Source organism: Propithecus coquereli, unplaced genomic scaffold (genome assembly GCF_000956105.1).
Source record: "Propithecus coquereli isolate 6110/MARCELLA unplaced genomic scaffold, Pcoq_1.0 Scaffold643, whole genome shotgun sequence".
NCBI lineage: Eukaryota > Metazoa > Chordata > Mammalia > Primates > Indriidae > Propithecus > Propithecus coquereli.
In genome coordinates this window covers 658,598-678,784 of record NW_012152430.1, presented here as the reverse complement: position 1 = coordinate 678,784, position 20,187 = coordinate 658,598, and the positions used below count along the sequence as shown (strand labels likewise).

The window sequence follows — 20,187 nt, the reverse complement described above, 5'->3', positions numbered from 1 at the left end:
GAAGGGACTATGAGTCAGTACACTGTTAAGATTGGGCAATTGTAAATTGGGGCAGCAGCCTGAGGAGACTGTGCAAATGAGACAGGGTGTCTCTCCATCCTTGGTGATTTAGTTCTTAAATTACTGTGTCTAATTGGCGGGTCTGTGAGTCTCTGTAAATGGTTTCTTTGCTATGTCAAGTACCTCTCAGGGGCAAATAAAAGAGTAATTTTAGTTATTACATGCATTTTCATATAAAGATGTTTAGGATCATCTAAGCAGTACATATGGATGGGTGACAGCTCTCCAAATGTTTTGGTGCGCTGCAACCCTAGCCAGGATTTGACTGTAGATGTTGTGGCCAGAACTGACAAATCAGTGTTTACTTTTTGGAGCTCCATGTCATTGACGTCTGCAGAACTTCTCAGATATATTCAAGTTCCACTTCATGGACCCCTTTCTTGAGCATTTAGTTTTTCTTTCTTTCCTTTCTCTCTCTTTTTTTTTTTTTTTACTAATTATGACAACTTCAATATGAACATTTGACCCTCAAGAAACTGTTAAATTAATAACTGAAAGGGAGGAGCAAGCTGACACTGAAAAGAGTACATGATGGGTAGGGATGAATGGGATCTGTTTCTGGATCTCGCTGATATACAAATATGTCAAAGCAGCAATCATCTGAACAATCAGAACTTCTACAAATACTCGTTCACTTCTTTCTTGGTGTAAGGCTGGAATGCAGTGCAAGTGGCAATATTCTCTGGCGAATATTTGCTTTTTCTTGGTGAGAGACAAAATGTTTTTAGCTCATTCTAACATCTGTTTATTGAATATGTGAAATATATCAGTTCACTGTACTAAGTGTTGAGGATATAATAGAGAATCAGATAGACCTGGTCCCTGCTTTCTTGGAGCTCACAATCTAAAAGGGAAGGCATGCTTTGAACAAGAAACTTTCAGGTGAGCTGAATGCTATGGAGGAGTAGCAAAGAGTGTTATAAATAAATTAAAATGTGGACCTAGCTTAGTGGGGAACATGACAGGCAGTTTCTTTAATGAAGTAATACTGAAGCTTTGAATGTAAAGATCTTTAGCTATTGACCATTCTAGTAGTGATGGTGATGGAGATGGATAAGAAAATATTCCAGGGAGAGGGAACAGATTGTGTGAAGCCTTCATTATGGGAAAATTCATGTTGCACTCTAGGAAGTAAGAGAAGGGCAGTATAGGCTAGGTGTGGTGGCTCACGCCTGTAATCCTAGCACTCTGGGAGGCCAAAGAAGGAGGATCACTTGAGCTCAGGAGTTCAAGTTCAGCCTGAGCAAGAGCGAGCCCCGTCTCTACTAAAAAAAGTAGAGAAATTAGCCGGGCAACGCGACACGTGTCTATAGTCCCAGCTACTTGGGAGGCTGAGGCAAGAGGATTGCTTGAGCCCAGGAGTCTGAGGTTGCAGTGAGGTACGATGATGCCACTGCACTTTACCCAGGGCAACAGAGCGAGACTCTGTCTCAAAAAAAAAAAAAAAAAAAGGAAGGGTAGTATAGCTGGAGTGTAGGGAGTGAGAGATGAAAATATCATGGAAGGTCATCTCATGCTGTATCATGGAGGGTCATCACATGGGTTGTTTAGACCTTATTCCAAGGTCATAGAGGAGTTATCGAAGGGCTTTAACCATAGAATGACATGTCAAATTTGTAGTTTTTAAAGCTAATTCTAGCAGCAGGGAATGGATTGGTTGTCAAGGAAGTCAAAAGTAAATATGGAGGGAGAATTGGGTGATGAGAGCCATGGCGATGACTCTTGTCTATGGTGGTGCCAGAGGGGAAAAAGAAGAGTGAGTGGAGCAGAGAGATATTTAGAAGATATTTAGATTAGAGGGGATTAATCAAGAGGCAATATAACATACCTGCCTCATAGGATTGTTGTGAGGGTTAAATAACTTAGTAAATTGTTAAGTGCTTAGAACGGTGCCTTATGAGGCAGATCATGTTTCATCAGTTTTAAGAAGCATATTTTCTTCCTATATTTTAACATTTCCAAAATCAGAATGAGTCTTAACTATCAATGGCATATTATTGTTTATTTGGCAACACTTTTACTTTGTAGTGGGATGGAAAATATTGTTGTGTCTTAAAATTGATGGCAACTTAGATGAAATATGATAGTTAAGTGCTGTAGAAATGTTTGCCACTATCATTAGTTTCTTATTGTTATTATTCTGTCAAAATCTGGTAGGAGATAAACTCAGGCACATAGAAATAATTAGTACAAAACCACTTATGATAAGGGATGTGACAGAGAAAGTACAGTGAAAGTATAACTACCTGTTTGAAGAAACTGATTTTCATGAGGGGAACTCTTGGAAGTGAAATAGAATTTCACCACATCCACCACAGGGCTGGGTCCAGGGTAGAATTGAATATGAAGAGTTGACTGTGAGGGACTTGAGTTCCCTTGGAAGTTAATCAATTCGCCCATACTTGTGAATACATAGCAAGCTAAGCAGTATGATTTGTAAGAGTGCTTCTTATAAAGGATGAATATCTCTTAATCCAGAAGGTTAACTCTGTCTATCATTTATACAGCTTCCTTTATGCACTAAGCATAACTCTAGTTTGTTTTACAAGAATTTAATCCCACTCACCCAGTGAGGTAGGTGAGTGATAGTATTCCCTATTCGCATATGAGGAAATCAAGCCTCTGAAAGTCCAAGGTGTTTTCCTTATGCTAGGCTGTGTCTTAAAAGCCAATTTCTGAATTAGGGAAGAGAATCTGTCCTGTTCTTGGATGGCCTTAAATAATATTAGTGCTTCACTTCCTCAACCAATATTTATTGATTGCTAATGTGCCAGGTACTACGTAAAAAGCAGGAGATACAGGAGTAAACAAAACAGTAAAAAAGGATCTTGCTCTTGTGCAATTTATAGTCTAGTGAGGGAAGGTAGACATAACCCTTAATTGCATAAATAAATAACTGGGAATTACCGCAACCTTCAGCAATCACCACCCTGATCATTCAGCAGCCATCAGCATTGAGGCAAGACTCTCCATCAGCAAAAAAGATTAAAACTTGAAGGCTCAGATAATTGTTCACAATTTTTAGCAATAAAGTATTTTTAAAATTAAGGTATGTACATTTTTTAGACATAATACTATTGCACACTTAACAGATTACAGTATAGTGTACACATAACTTATAAAACTTACTCACTGGGAAACCAAAAAAAAAAAAAACCTGGGAATTATGAGAAGTCATAGGAAAGAAACACACAAAGTTCTGTGGTAGGGGAAAGCAGAGGAGACTTAATTTAGACAGGGCAACCAGAGATGGCCTTTCTAAAGGGAAACTATTTAAGCTGAACCTAAAGAATGAAAAGGAGCCTGCTGTGCAAAGTGAGGTGTGGAAAAGCTTTCTGGGCCTATGCTTGGACTCTGAGATAGGAAGAAGTGTGTCTTGTTCAAGAACATCAAGGCAGCGGGATAGAGTAGGAATGGAGAAGCAGATGGAGACAGATGAGGGAATACAAGCAGAAGCCAGGAGAGCAATTTAAAAGGTATTGTACTACACTGGAAGTCACCACTTTGGCCAATTGACCAAACAGAACATCACAACATAAAAAATTCATGTGTCTTCTGATGTGATGCACTAAGGAGGGTGCAAAATTACTTACCTAGCATTCTTGCCAAAAACCCATAACCCAGGTCTAATCATGAGAAAACATCAGACAAGCTCAGATTGAAGGATATTCTACAAAATAACTGATCTTTTCTCCTCAAAAATATCAATGTCATGAAAAACAAAGAAAGGCTGGGGAAATGTTCCAGACTGTACCCATGATAATTAGAAATTAAAAAAAGAGATATGACAACTAAATGTGTGATTATAGATTGGATCCTGGATTGCAAAAACTGCTATAAAGAGCATTATTGGGACAGTTGGTGAAGTTTGAATATGGACTGTAGACTAGATAATAGCATTATATCAATGATAAATTTCTTGATTTTTTTATTGTATATAAGTGGTTATGTAAGAGTATAATATTGTTCTTTAAGAAATGAACAATGAAGTATTTCCAGGTATAGAGGTGCAATGTGGCAAATGTTCACAGTTGGTGAATACGGGCAAAAAGTATGTCATATTTTTGGAATTTGTTTGAAAATTTGGAATTATTTCCAAATAAAAAACAAAAACAAAGAAAACTATTACATAAAAGCAGAGGAGAGCAACTTGGCTTTGTACCAGTGTGGGCAAATTAAAAGCATATTATAGTAGTAGAGATGAATGATAAAAACAGCTTGTACCAGGGCAGTTGGCGATAGTGATGGCAGCTTCATTGGGGTGGGGTGGGGTAGAATTGGCATCATTCGGGATATCATTTAGAAATAGAATGGGAAGGACTTGCTGATGGTACGGATAGGGTAAATGATGTAGAAGGAATCAAGGGATTGGCATTGTGAGAAGCAGCCATGCATAGGGTTCAAATTCCTGTTGTCATTTACATAATTCTTGACTATGAGCAAGTAACTGAACCCTTCTCTAAGACTCAATTGCTAATATATAAATGAGAATAAGACCAGTTATCTCATGGGAGTGTATAATAAGATTAAAATTGTACTGGCAAAACATCTAGATTATTAACTGGGATGTAATATTCAGTAAGAGTCTGGGGATGCTGTGAGGGAAAGCTTTTAACATTTTATCATAAAGTATGATGTTTGATGTAGATTTTTTATTGGTACCTCTTATCAGATTAAAGGAATTTCTTTCTATTTTTAGTTTGCTAATAGTTTTCATTAGAAATGGATGTTGCATAAAAATTTGATAAAATTCATAATTTGAGATGATAATATGAATTTTCTTGTTAACCTGTTAATATTGTGAATTACATTGGTTTTCAAATATTAAAGAAAATTTGCAATCCTGGAATGAATGCAATTTGATTGTGATATATTATTCTTTTCATATATTGCTGGATTTGGTTAGATAGTGTTTTGTTTATATATTTTTGCATCTATGTTCATTGGAGAAATTGGCCTGTAAAAGTTTCTTTCTTCTAATGCCCTGGTCAAATTTTGGTATGAAAGATCTGCTGGCCTTAGAAAATGACTTTATTCTGTGCAATTGGTTGTGTGAAGTTGGTGTTACATTTTCCTTAAATATTTGCAGAAAATAATAGTGAGGTTGTTTAAACCTTATGCTTTTTAAAGGGCTATAAATTACAGATTTAATTTCTTTAATATTATAGTACTGGTCTGATTTTCTATTTTTTGTTTATTTATTTATTTATTATTTCAGCATATTATGGGGGTACAGATGTTTAGGTTACGTATGTTGCCCTTGCCCCTCCCCCTTCCCCCCTAAGTCCGAGTTTCAAATATGTCCATCCTTCGGGTGGTGCGCATTGCACTCTTTGTGTATGCATATGCCGGTCCCCTCCTCCCTCCTCCTCCCTTCCCCCTCCCCTCTCTCCCTTGCCCAACCTAAGGAATGAAACTATTAGAATTCTAGAGAACTGATTTTCTATTTTGACTTAAGTCAGTTTTGGTAAGTTGCATTTTTGTAACAATTTGCACATTTTATTTATATTTTAAAGTTACTGGTATTGTTTTCTTAGCATCTTATGATATTTGTAATATCTATAGGACCTGTAGTTACATTCTTCTTTTCATTCCACACTGTGATCATTTGTGATTATTTCCACATTGGTCCTTCTAGGAGTTCATAAATTTTGTTATTCTTTTCAAATAAATAACTTCTGGTTTTGTTGATCCTCTTGATTGTATATTTACTTTCTCTTTGATTAATTTCTTGTCTTATCTTTCTTAATACTTCTGCTTTCTTTGGGTATAATTTGCTCTTCTTTTTTTAACGACATGAAAATGATGCTTACCTCACTGATTTTCAACTTTTCTTCTTTGCTAATATATTAGAGCCACAAATGTCCCTCTAAGCATGACTTTAGCTATATCCTACAAGTTTTGATATGAATTGTTTTCAATATTATACAGTTTAAGATATTGTCTAATCTCAGTAGGATTTTTCCCCTTAACCCAGGGTTATTTAGAAGTGTATTTATTAATTTCCAAATGATGGAGATTTTCTAATTTAATTGTCATTTGATTATTTATTTCTTGTTTTATTGCATTTTGGCCAGAGAGCATACTCTGTAAAATTTCAATCCTTTGAAATTTGTTGAGAGTTGGCCTAGAAGTCAGCAAATTATGGTCCACAGGTCAAATCTGGCTTATGGACTGCTTTTGTATGGTCTGCAAGCTAAAATTCTTTCTTTCATGTTTAAAAGGTAGTTTTTTTTTTTAATTTTAAAAGGTAGTTTTAAAAAGAAAAAAATGCGACATTGTGTGAGACCCACAAAGCCTAAAATATTTTTCTGGGTTTTTTTTTTTTTTACAGAAAAGTTTCTGTATTTACTATCTAGCTTTTTACAGAAAAATTTGCTGTTCCCTGCCTTAAAATATGGTCAGTGTGTAAACATTTCATGTATTTAAGAAAAGAATGTGTATTCTGCAGTTACTGAGTGTAGTGTTCCATATACGTCAGTTAGGTCCAATTTGTTAATGTTATTTGGATGCTGTATATCCTTACTGACTTGTTTCCTCCTTATTTCATCAGTTACTGAGAGAGATATATTAAAATATCCCGTAATGATTTTGTATTTATCTATTTATCATTGTGGTTTGGCTAGTTTCTTGACCTCATATCTTACCTCACATCTTTTGAAGCAACATTAGATGCCTACAAATTTAGAATTGTTATATCTTCCTGGTGAATGGAACCTTTTATCATTCTGAAGTGTCTCTCTTTATTGCTAGTAATGATTTTTGCTGTAATGTCTGCTTTGTCTGATATTGATTTAGCTGCACCAGCTTTATTTTGATTAATTTTTGGTTAGTATATCTCTTTCTATAATTGTCGTTTACACCTTTCTGCATATTTATATTTTAAATGTGTGTCTTATATGCAACATATAGTCTTTGCAAATTCCATCTGATAATATTTGTCTTTAATCAGAAAATTTAATCAGTTTATATATAATAATAATTATATTTTATTATAAATATTCATTATTATACAATGCTTTCTATTTGTTCTGATTGCTTTTTTAAAAGAGTTTGCTAGGCAAGGAGCTATTGAGATTATGTCTATGCAGGATAGACAACATAATGCACTATGGGATCTGAAAGGAGGACCATGTGGTGTGAGATTATAGGGCAGATATGAACTCGATGTAAATATAGGGCTGGAGAGATAGTTTGGGGCCAGACCAGGCTATTAATTTTTGCCTATGTTAATAATTTTTATTATTTTTAAGATAATTCTTAAAGCCATTTAGATATTTCAAGTGGTGGGGAAGCTACTGACCAATCATATTTTGAAATGTTAAACTTGGCTGCAGTGTGCAGGGTGGATTAGGAGACAAGAGTAGAATCCAGAAAACCAGTAAGCACAGTATCATATACAAAGTAGACGCTTAGTAAATATTTACGTGAATGAGGCTTTAGCAGTGGCCAAGAGTGAGTTTGTGATGGCTTACACTAGGGTTGTAGTGGAACATGTGAAGAGAAATAAATATTTTGGAAGAGTCTTAGGGGATAATAGAAATTCAGATGGAGCAGATATGGAGACTGTCGGAGAGAAAAATGTGAAAGTGACTTGAAGGTTTCTGATTCTGCGTTTGGGTGGATGACAGTACCATTCACTGAGAGAGGGAATGATGGAAGAGTATTTGCTTTTAGAAGAATGAACTTTCTCTTGAGCGTCTGATCGCACTGTACTTGCTGGCCAGGCGGGTGCAGCCGTCCCACGCTCCACTCTCTATTGTCTGTCTCGCACTCTACAGGTTTCGCGTTCCTATCTCCCGTTCACCATTTTTTTCCCCCTGTTTTGTGTGTGCCACACTGAATCTCCGCCAATTCACCTCGCTGTTTGTGCGGGAGAGCGATCCACTCATGTGTAGCAGAGGAGATCTACGCCACTTTCTCTGGGAGCAGGAATCCGGGAGGTTACCTTTACTCCGCCAGTTTTTCCTCCCTCTAATTTTGTCTTTCTCCCTCTAAATTTTGGAATAAGGTTGCCAATTCCCACATAATAAAGGACCTCTTGGAATTTGTAGTGCAATTTCACAGAATCTATAGATCGTCAATTTGGGGATAGTTATTATTTTTACAAAGTAGAGTCTTCCAATCTGTGAACATGGTATATATATTTATTAGATTTTTATTTTTCCTCAATAATTTATGTAGTTTGTTGCATAGAGATCTTACACAGATTTTTTGTTTATCATTGGATATTTAGTGTTGTTTCATATTATAAATGTATCTTTTAAAAAAATTTATTTTCCAAATTTTTTTCTGGTTATATAAAAATAGAATCAATTTTTGAATATCAATCTTGTGCTCAGAGATATTGATGAATTTGTTTATTAATGTTGCCAATTTTTCTATGATTTCATTAATTTTTCAAATAATTTTATTTTAATTTCTATATTTCAAATTTTTACATATTTTATTTTTTTCCTGACCTATCATATTGCCTAGAACCTCTATTACAATGCTGTATATAAGTGGAGATCATACACATCTTCTATTTTATTCCTGAACTTAGGGGAAATTTTCATTATTTCACTATTAAGTAAAATTTTCAGTGTAAGGTTTTTTTTCTTTTTCATATGTACCCTTCATCAGATTATGGAAGTTTCTATTTTTGGTTTGCAATTTTTTTAAAATCACAAACTGATATTGAATTTTATCAGATTTTTTTTCTGCATCTATTAAGTTGATTATATGATTTTTCTCCTTTATTCTATTAGTGAGGTGAATTGCATTGACTGATTTTCAAGTGTGAAACCAGCCTTTTATTCTTGGTATAAATCCTGCATTTCATGTTTTTTTTTTTTGCAATACTGGGTGGAGAGTATGTGTGTGCATGTGCGTGTATGTGTGTGAGTTTTAGAATTTTTGCATACATGTTCATAAGTGAGATTGGTCTTCAGTTTTCCTTTTGCTGTCAAGTTGTTGTTAGGTTTTGGGATTAAGGTTATGTTAGCTTCAAAAATGAATTGGGATGCAAAACTATTTTTTCTTTTACATTCTGGAAGAGATTATGTAAGACCAATGTTATTTATTCTTTAAATATTTAAAGGAATTCGCGGGTAATGCCATCCGGGCCTCAAGTTTTCTTTTGGTGGAAGTCATTATTTACAGACTCAATTTCTTTAAGAGTGATAGGAGTATTCTGACTTTTTATCTTTTGTCAATTTTTAAGTTATATTTTCAAGGAAATGTACATCTTAAAAAAATTTTGACATTTATTGACATAAAGTATGTTTTCAAAAAATGATATCCTCTCATCTCTTTGCTGTCTATTGGATCTGTAATGATGCCCTCCTTTCCATTCCTAACATTGGTTATTTTTTTATTTTCAATTGTTATTCATTAGTCTTTTGGGTGTTTTTTTCATTTTCATTGGTTCTTTTTTTTTATTTCAGGGTATTTTGAGAATACAAACATTTTGGTTACATTTTATGACTTTGCCTGACCCAAGCAAGGATTAGAGGCATGCCCTTCCCCTCTACAATGCTCACTGTGTCCATTAGTTGTGAGTTTACCCCCCCAACCCCCAATTCCCTGGAGAATATTACTACTGGGTGAGCATCATAGTGTTGATCAGTCAGTGCCAATTTGACGGCGAGTACATGTGGAGCCTATTCTTCCGATCTTGTGATACCTCACTTCAGGTAATGGACTCAAGCTCTATCCAGGAAAACATAAGAAGTGCTAGATCACTTTCGTTTCTTATAATTGAGTAATATTCCCTTGTATATATATATACCAAATTGTAATAATCCACTTATGAATTGACGGGCATTTGGGTAGTTTTCACATCCTTGCAATAGTGAATTGTGCTGCCATAAACATTCGGGTGCAGATGTCTCTATTGTAGAATATCTTTTGCTCTTTTGGGTAGGTGCCTAATAGTGGTATTGCTGGATCAAATGGTATTTCTATTTTTAGCTCTTTGAGGTATCTCCAAATTCTTTTCCACAGAGGCTGCACTAATTTGCAGTCCCACCAACAGTGTAAGAGTGTTCCCGTCTCTCCACATCCTCACCAGCATTTGTTGTTTTGGGATTTTTTGATAGAGGCCAATCTCACTGGGGTTAGGTGATATCTCATTGTGGTTTTGATTTGCATTTCTCTAATAATTAGAGATGTTGAGCCTTTTTTATATGTTTGCTGGCCATTATTCTATCTTCTTTTGAAAAGTTACTGTTCATTTCCTTTGCCAATTTATTGATGGGGTTGTTTGATTTTTTCTTGTTGATTTTTTTAAGCTCTAGATAGATTCTTGTTATCCACCCTTTATTGGCTGCGTAGAGAGCAAATCTTTCTCCCATTCTGTAGGCTGTCTTTTCGCTCTAATGATAGTTTCCTTGGCCGTGCAAAAACTTTTTAATTTGATCAGATCCCATTTATTTATTTTTGTTGCTGCTGTGAGTGCTTTGGGGGTCTTCTTCAAAAATTCTTTGCCTAGGCCGATGCCTGAAAGGGTCTTCCCAACATCTTCTAGAATTCGTAAGGTTTCATGCCTTAGGTTTAAGGCTGTTATCCATCTTGAATTGATTTTTGTGAGAGGTGAGAGGTGGGGATCAGTTTGAATCCTCTGCATGTAGCTATCCAGTTTTCCCAGCACCATTTATTGAAAAGAGATTCTTTTACCCAGTGTATATTTTTGTCTGTTTAGATTAGATTACCATATATGGATGGTTTCATCTCTGGATTCTCAGTCCTGTTCAAAAGGTCGATGTCTCTGTTCTTTTTCCAGTACCATGCTGTTTTAATTACTATAGCCTTGTACAGCTTGAAGTCTGGTAGACTAATGCCCCCCAGTTTGTTCTTTTTACTTGAGACTGCTTTGGCTATACGAGGTCTTCTCTGGTTCCATACAAAGCATAGGATTATTTTTTCTAGATCTGTAAAGAATGATGGTACTTGGATAGGGATTGCATTAACTCTGTAAATCATTTTAGGTAGTATGGACATTTTAACGATATTGATTCTACCAATCCATGAGCAACGTAGGTTTTTCCATCTGTTTACATCTTCTACAATTTCTTTTCTTAGTGTTTCATAGTTCTCCTCATAAATGTCTTTCATATCTTTCATTAAATATATTCGTAGATATTTAATTTTCTTTGAGGCTATTGTAAAAGGTATTGTGTTTTTGATTTGAATTTTGGCTTGACTGTTATTGGTGTATATGAATGCCTCTGATTTCTGTGTATTGATTTTGTTTTCTGAGACTTTACTGAATTCGTTTATCAGTTCTAGGAGTCTCTTGGTTGAATCCTTGGAGTTTTCTAGGTATCATGTCAACAGCAAAGAGCGAGAGTTTGATCTCATCTTCCCCCATTTGGACGCCCTTAATTCCCCTCTCTTATCTAATTGCTCTAACTAGGACTTCCAGTACTATGTTGAATAGAAGTGGAGATAGTGGGAAGCCTTGTGTGGTTCTGGTTCTAAGTGGGAACGGTTTCAATTTTTCCCCATTCAGTATGATATTGGCCGTGGGTTTATCATAAATGGACTTGATATTTTTAGGTATGACCCATCTATGCCTATTTTGTTAAGAGTTTTTATCATAAAGGTGTGCTGGACTTTGTCAAATGCTTTTTCTGCATCTATTGAGAGAATCATATGGTCTTTGTTCTTGCTTTTATTTATGTGGCGAATTGCATTTATAGATTTGCATATGTTGAACCAGCCTTCCATCCCTGGAATAAAGCCCAGCTTTTCATGGTGAATTATTTTTTTGATATGCTGCCCAATTCAATTTGCTAAAATTTTGTTGAGGATTTTTGCATCTATATTCATGAGGGATATTGGTCTGTAGTTTTATTTTTTTGTTGTGTCCTTTCGTGGCATTGGTATCGAGGTGATTTTGGCTTCGTAGAATGAGTGAGAAAGGATACCATCTTTCTCAATGTTGTGGAATAATTTCTGTAGTATATGTATGAGTTCTTCTTTGTATGTTTAGTAAAACTCTAATGTGTAGCCATCTGTTCTGGGATTTTTTCCGTTTGGGAGGTTTTTAATTGCTGCTCCAATTTCTGAGCTTGAGATTGGTCTATTCAGAAATTCTGTTACCTCCTGGGTGAACTTAAGGAGGTTGTACGTTTCCAGGAATTTGCCCATTTCCTCCTCATTATGTAGTTTGGGGGCATATAGGTTTTTATAGTAATCGAAAATAATGTTTTGTATTTCCATTGTGTCTGTTGTGACCTCTCGTTTTTCATTTCTAATTGAGTTTTTTAGAGTCTCTTCCCTTCAAATTCTTGTCAATCTCACAAGATTGGTGTCAATTGTGTTTATCTTTTTGAAAAACCAGATTTTGGTTTCGTTGATCTTCTTTCTGTATAGTTCTCTTGTTCTCAATTTCATTTAGTTCTGCTTTGATCTTAATTATTTCTTTTCTTCTACTAGGTTTGAAATTAATTCGCTCTTCCTTTTCCAATTCCTTGAGACTGTTTATTAAATTGTCAATTTTTGAGCTTTCTGTTTTTTGGATGTGAGCATTTAATGCTATTAGTTTTCCTCTCAGGAATGCTTTTGCTGTATCCCACAGGTTTTGATAACTAGTGTCTCCATTATCATTTAGTTCAAAGAAACTCTTGATTTCCCTCTGTATTTCCTCCTTGACCCAATAGTTATTCAACCATAGATTGTTTAATTTCCATGACTTTGTGAGGTGGTGAGTATTTCTGTTGGAATTGAACTCTAATTTTATACCACTATGATCAGAGAAGAAACACGGTATAATTTCTATTTTTTTGAATTTGTTGAGGTCTGATTTGTGGCCTATTATGTGATCAATTTTGGAGAACGTTCCATGTGCTGATGAGAAGAATGTATATTCGGCTTTATTTGGGTGGAATGTTCTGTAGAGGTCTGTCAGGCCCGTTTGTTCTAGAGTTTTGTTTAAGTCCATTATTTCTTTGCTTATTTTCTGTTTGGAAGATCTGTCCAGTTCTTTCAGTGGGGTGTCGAAGTCCCCTGCTACTATGGCGTTATTGTTTATCATGCTATTTAGATCAGACAAGGTTTGCTTCATGTAACTGGCGTTCCTGAGTTGGGTGCATAAATATTAAGAGTTGTTTAGTCTTCTTGTCGGATGTTCCCTTTCATCATTATATAATGGCCATTTTTTTTCCTGTTTTACTTTTGCTATTTTAAAGGTTATGTTGTCTGAAAATAGTATGGCTACCCCTGCTTTCTTTTGACTTCCATTTGCCTGGAAGATTGATTTCCATCCCTTGACCTTGAGCATGCAGGCATCTTTGTGGGTTAGATGTATTTCCTGTAGACAGCAGATAGTAGACTTGTGGATTTTTATCCACTCTGCCAGTCTATGTTTCTTCAGAGGACAGTTTAAACCATTCACATTTATTGAAAGGATTGAAATTTGAGGTAGATTTCCATTCATATTGCTGGGTGAAATCCTTTTGTTTTGTTTTACTCCTTGAGCCATCATGAAGTCCAAGTTCTAGCCATTAACTTTTGAATATTTTACTTTCAAGAGTGTCTATTGCACTATTTGGTATGTAATACCAGTCTGAGTACTTCCTGTAGGGCTGATCTAGTCTTTGCAAATTCCATCAGTGATTGCTTGTCTGGGAAGGACTTTATTTCTCCCTCATAGATGAAACTTAGTTTTGCCAGATAAAGAATTCTAGGTTTGGCATTATTCTGTTTCAGAAGATTAAGGATAGGTACCCGATCCCTTCTGGCTTGTAAAATTTCAGATGAGAAATCTGTAGTTAGTCTGATAGGTTTTCCTTTGTAGTTTATACGTTGCTTTCACCTCACTGCTCAGAGAAATGCTTCTTTTGTGTTTACTTTGGTCAGCCTAATAACTATGTGATGTGATGACTGCCTTTTCACATTGAGTCTCTCAGGAGTTCTGTGTGCTTCTTTTATCTGGATATCAAGATTTCTGGCCAGGCCATGCATATTTTCCTCCAGTATTCCATGACATAAGTTTTCCAGCCCTTGTGTATTTACTTCTTCTCCCTCTGGGATGTCAATGATTCTTATATTTGGCTTCTTTATGTTATTCCACATTTCTTGTATGTTTCGGTCTTGTCTCTTGTTTCTGTGTTCTTTTTCTTCATCCTATTTGTTTAGTACATATGCATTATCCTCAAGTTATGAGATTCTTTCTTCTGCATGATCTATTCTATTCTTGAGGCTTTCCACTGTGTTTTGAAGTTTTTGAATGCCTCTTTCATTGCCAAGATTCCTATTTGATTTTTCCGTAGTATTTCAATATCTTTAGAGAATTTTTCATTCATTTCCTGAATTGATCTTGTGGGTTCTTTATGTTGGGATTCTATTTTCTCCTCAATTCCATTGAGTTTTCTTACAATCCATATTCAGAATTCTTCCTCTGTCAGTTTAATCATATCGTGGAATGTGGTATCTATTGATGGAGATCGAATGTTTTCTTTTGGAGGTGACTTTTCTCTCTGATCTTTCATGTTTCCTGTGTTCTTTCACTGATTCTTTCTCATCAGGCTACTTTGTCAAGGACTGGGGGTGCTGGGACTGGTTTATGGACTTAATTCTGCATTCCCAAATGGACGTTTCTTGACAATGCTGGGGAGATGCACTCTGGTCCTGCATTGTCTTAGAGGTGTTTTAGCCTGTTGGGTTATCTCTGACCTGTTGTCTTCACCTCCTGCTTAAGGAGATTAGTGAGTTTGAATCCCTTGCTTAGACTCCCAGGAGTTGGGTTGCTCTTGTTTGTGTCACTCCGCTGCTGACCACTAGTTTGAGATGGAAGACACTGTGTTGGGCTATGAGGTTACCCTCTCTTTTGTTGCTTGTAGTTTGAGTGGAGGAGTTGGTTATCAAGGTATTCCCATACCTTTGTATTGAGCTCTAAACCCCCAAATGGGATATATAGGTTCCTCAGTCTTTGGGGAATGTCATGCCACTCCTGAGGGTTACTTGAGCCCTGCTACCACTTTAGGTGGGACGAAAAGACCAACAGGTACCGGCGAGCCTAAGAGGTATAATTCAGATGTTGCTTTATCCGCAGCTAGGGGAGAGCTCCTAATATGTTATTCAGGACTTTTTCGCCACCTTGTGAAGCAGCTCCTGATATGGGGTGTCAATTGGTGCAATTGCTAAGGACTCTGGTCAAGATTTTCCTTCCCAGTCCGTAAGCCCCTAAGCTGGCAACAGCCTGGGTGCCAAGGGCAAGCCCTTGTATTATGATCGTATCAGATGATCAAAACCAACCCGCTGTACCAAGTCAGCAATCTGTCCCCTTTTGCTTAGTTCCAAGGTCCCACAGATTCAAGCCAGTCACACAGAGAAAGCAACTTTTCTCCTTTCTGCCTGCCTTCAAGGGCTGAGTCTGTCCTGATGGGCTGGGGGAGGGGCGTTGGCTGAGACTGCCCAAGTCCCAGCCCAGAAAACATCTTCTCTTGTTTCCCCCCTCCTCCAATGGTGCGGTCTGCCCTACAGAGGGGAAGATGAGCTGCCAGACTGGGGGATGGGCACTTTCTGGGGCCACCAAGCATCTGAGTTGAGGAAGTGGCTACTCTTGTTACTCCACCCCTCCAAGGGAGGGACCTACTGTGCCGGGCTGGGGCAGGGGTGTTGCCTCAGTCTGTTGCCTGGGCAACATGCCACAGCGTTTTCAGGCTGTGGACACCCAAAATGGTGACTGCCCACCCACAGAAAGCCAGCGCTGGAGGTGACTGATTGGTGGGCAGTGGGTGCCGGGCCTGGCACACTGTCTCTAACAGCCGCCCGCTGAGCCCACTGCTTCCCCAACACACCGACTCACAACTGTTCAGTAGGAGGGATCTGTACTTTGTCCCACCCTGCGTCAGCCGAACCTTTGGTAGTTTCCAAGGGCAGAGACTCCTTTTTGGTGTTCACCTCCCTTGCTCTGGTCCTGGCAGCCTCCAGAAGTGAGAAGCCTGCCTCCGAGCTCCCTCCCGCTGAACTGGGAAGTGTCCACTTGGACCAGTCCCTCCCCTGCCCAAAGCAGATCCAGCACAGTGCACTGGAGAGTTCACAATGTTTCCCGCTCCTATCTCTACTCCCCCCTGCCTGTTGGCCCGTGCTACAACTTCGCACTGACTTTAGGTGCTTCCCTGCCTGCCTGGATGTGGAGGTCGGTGGAGGAAGACTCATCCTCCTGTGGGTCAGATCACACTGCCCTGGCCGGCCGATGGGCACAACCATTCCACACTCTGTTCCCTATTGTATATCTTGCACTCTCCAGACTTTGTGGTGGATTCTCCGATTCACCTTTTTTTTCTAGTGCTGCTTGTCACGCGCTGCTTCTCTGCAGATTCACGATGCTGATCCTGTGGGAGAGCGATCCACTCACTCATAGCTGTCCGCGTTCTCCACCTCTTACGCCGGGAGCAGAGAGCCAGGAGGTCACCCCTAGTCCACCATTTTAAATCTCTCCTCATTGGTTCTTTCATATAACCAACTTTTGTCTTTGCTGGGCCTCTTTATTGTGAATTCTTTATTTCACTGATTTCTAATTTTATATTTATTACATTCTTAGGTTTTAATTTGCTTTTATTTTACCATTTCAGATGGAATATTTGATCACAGATTTATATCCTTTCTTCTTTTCAAATATATTCATCTAATGCTATAAATTTCCCTCTAATAATGGCTCTGTTGTATCCCAGAAGTTTTGATTTGCTATATTTTCATTTTCACGTAGTACAAGATATTTTCTGACTAAATTTGGATGTTTTCTTTGAGCCAAGTTTTATTTAGAAGTGATTTGCCTAATTTCCAAACTGAGGTGATTTTCTAGTTATCTTTTTTATTAATGATTTCTAACTTAATTAAACTGTGGTCTGAGAATATATTCTGACATAAATCATTTGACATTGGTTGGAGTTTGCTTCATGGCCCATTCTACAGTAAATTTTGTTTAGCTTCAATGTACATTTCAAAAAAAATGCAATTCTTGCACTTTTGGGTGTTACATTTTATATGTGTCATTTAGGTTAAGTTTTTTAATTATTTTGTTGAAATCTTATGCATCTTTATTGACTGCTGATGGCCTATATTATAAGTTGTAGTTATTAGATCCTAAAATTCAGTTATTGTACTTTTCAGTTCTAGAATATCTTTGTTCATTTTTATAGATTCTAGTATTATGTGAAAATTTCCATCATATATATTTTCTTAAAAAATGAATTATCATTATTTTCCAGGCTGTGCTGTCATTACAGTACATGGATTGTATCTGGGACTTTTCTCAGTATTTTTTTCCTTTCTGAGTCTTACCTCATCTCATTCTTGGTAATTGTCGTTTGAATACTGGGCATTTTAAATGCAAATGGAAAAATCCCTGGTTGATGTTATATTTTTAAAATTATTTATTTTGAAATAATAATAAACCAATGGAAAGTTGCAAAAATAGTACATAGAGCCCTGAAAACTCTTTACCTTGTTTCCCCAGTGGGAGTTCTGATATGACTGTAGTGACAATATTAACTAGACCACAGATCTCATTAACATTATTGAACTGCAGTCATACAAGCATGGCGTTACATGCACTCATTTTTGTGTGCGTGCTTGTCTGAGTGTGTCTGTGTGTGTGGTTCTGCACAATTTAATCCCATGTATAGTTTTCTGTAACCGACACCACAATCAAAATACAGAGCTATTCAATCTCCGTGAATAAACTCCCTCATGTTACTTCTTTATAGTAGTACCCACTCCGGTCTCTTTCCCTGGAACCATTAATCTGCTCTCCATCTCTACAATTTTGTCAGTTCAATAATATTATATAAATGTAATTATGTACTATATGACCTTTTTGAAATTGGCTTTTTAAAAATTAATAGACTTTATATTTTAGAGTAGTTTGAGGTTTCCAGAAAAACTGAGGAGACAGTACAGAAGGTCTTTATATATCCTTTTCTTCTCTTCCCTCCCAGTTTTCCCTATTATTAATATCTTGCATTAGTGTGGTATATTTGTTGCCATTAATGAGCCAATATTTGATACATTATTAACTAAAGTGCATAGTTTGCATTAAGGTTCCCTCTTTGTGTTATACAGTTCTGTGGGTTTTGATGAATGTATAATGTCATGTAGCCACTATTACAGTAACCACCATCACAAAATAGATTCACTGCTCTAAAAATCCCCTTTGCTCCACCTATTTATCCCTTCCTCTTTTCCCCCAAACCCTTTGCAACCACTGATCTCTTTAGTCTTTATATAGTCTTTTCCAAAATGTCATATAATTAGATATATACAGTACATAGCGTTTTCAGACCGGCTTCTTTCACTTAGCAATATGTATTTAAAGTTCCTCCATATATTTTGTGTGTGACTTGATAGATCATTTTTTTTTAGTGGCAAATAATATTATATTGTCATGATGTACCACAGTTTTTTTATCCATTCACCTACTGAAGTACATCTTGGTTGCTCCCAAGTTTTGGTAATTATGAATAAAGCTGCTACAAACAATCATATATAGGTTTCTGTGTGTACATAAGTTTTTAACTCATTTTGGTAAATACCAAGGAATGTGATTGCTGGATCATATGGTAGGAGTATGTTTAGTTTTGTATGTAACTACCTGACTGTCTTTCAAAGTAGCTGTATCATTTTGCATTCCATTAGCAATGAATGAGAATTCCTGTTGTTCCACATCCTAGCCAGCATTTGGTGTTGTTAATGTTTTGGGTTTTAGCTATTGTATTAGGTGGTAGTGGTATCTCATTGTTGTTTTAATCTGCAATTTCCTAATGATATATCATGCTAAGAATCTTTTCATATGCTTGTTTATCATCTGTCTAACTTCTTTGGTGAAAGATTGGCACTTTTACTATGCATGATGATATTGAGATCCCTTCAAATTTCTGCATGTATCTGTGGTTGGTTCTTTTTTATTGCTAAGTAATGTTCTGTAGTATGGATGTATCAGAATTTGTTTATCTATTTACCTGTTGAAATATTTTTGTGTTGTCTCTGGTTTGGAACTATTAAGAATAAAGTTGGTGTAAACATCTATATACAGGTTTTTGTGTGTACATAAAATTTCATTTCTTTGGGATGAATGCCCAAGAGTGTAATTGATAGGTCTTATATGCATGTGTAGTTTTTAAAAATCTGCCAAATAATTTTCCAGAGTGCTTGTACTCTTTTATATTCCAATGAGAATCATGTTTTTATTTTGCCTTCAACGTTATAGCCAGTATATAGAAATAGGATTGATTTTTGTGTGTTGATCTTGTTTCCTGTGACTTTGCCAAACACATATTAGTTGTAGAATTTTTTAAAAAAATAATTACTTGGGAATCATGTATTTTCTACATAGAAAATTATGTCATCTGTAAATAGGGACAGTTTACTTTCTTCCTTTCCATTTTGTATGCTTTTTATTTCCTTTTACTTGCCCTATTGTATGGGTTAGGATTTCCAATATTATGTTAAATAAGAGTGGTAAAAACAGGCACATTTGCCTTGATTTTAGGAGGAAAGGACTCAATCTTTCACCATTATAATTTCACCTTGCCTTTTTTTTTCAGGTAGTCTTTATCAAATTGAGTAAGTTCTCCTTCATTCCTAGTTTCCTAAAAGTTTCCATCATGAATATGTGTTGTATTTTTTGAAATGATTTTTCTGCATCAGTGGATATGATCAAATGGTTTTGCTTCTTTAGCATGTGGTGGTGAATTTAATTGACTGATTTTCAAATGTTGAACAAACCTTACATAGCTGAAATAAATCCTACTTTGTCATAGTGTATAATTGATTTCATGTATTGCTGGATTCAATATAGTAATATTTTCCTTAGGAGTTTTGTGTCTGTATTCATGAGGGATATTTGCTCATAATTTTATTTTTTTGTACTGTCTTTGGTTTTTGCAATCAGAGCAATACTGGCCTCATAAAATGAGTTTATTAGTGTTCCCTCCTCTTCTAATTTCTAGAAGAGATTTTGTTGAATTGATGTGATTTCTTCTTTAAATATTTGATAAAATCTCTAGTGAATCCATATGGCCTGGGATTTCTTTTTTTAAGGTTTTTGGTGAAAAATCAGCTGTTAATGTTATTGAGGATTTTTTGTATGTGATAAGTTGCTTCTCTTGTGTTGCTTTCAATAAATATCTTATTTTT

General features: G+C 36.3%; 1 protein-coding gene across 1 annotated transcript in view; it reads left to right on the top strand.

The window, feature by feature from the left end:
- Positions 1-20,187, top strand: part of GABRA3 (gamma-aminobutyric acid (GABA) A receptor, alpha 3) — a 270,276-nt gene that overhangs the window by 21,914 nt on the left and 228,175 nt on the right. The gene's annotated exons all lie outside the window — the stretch shown is intronic.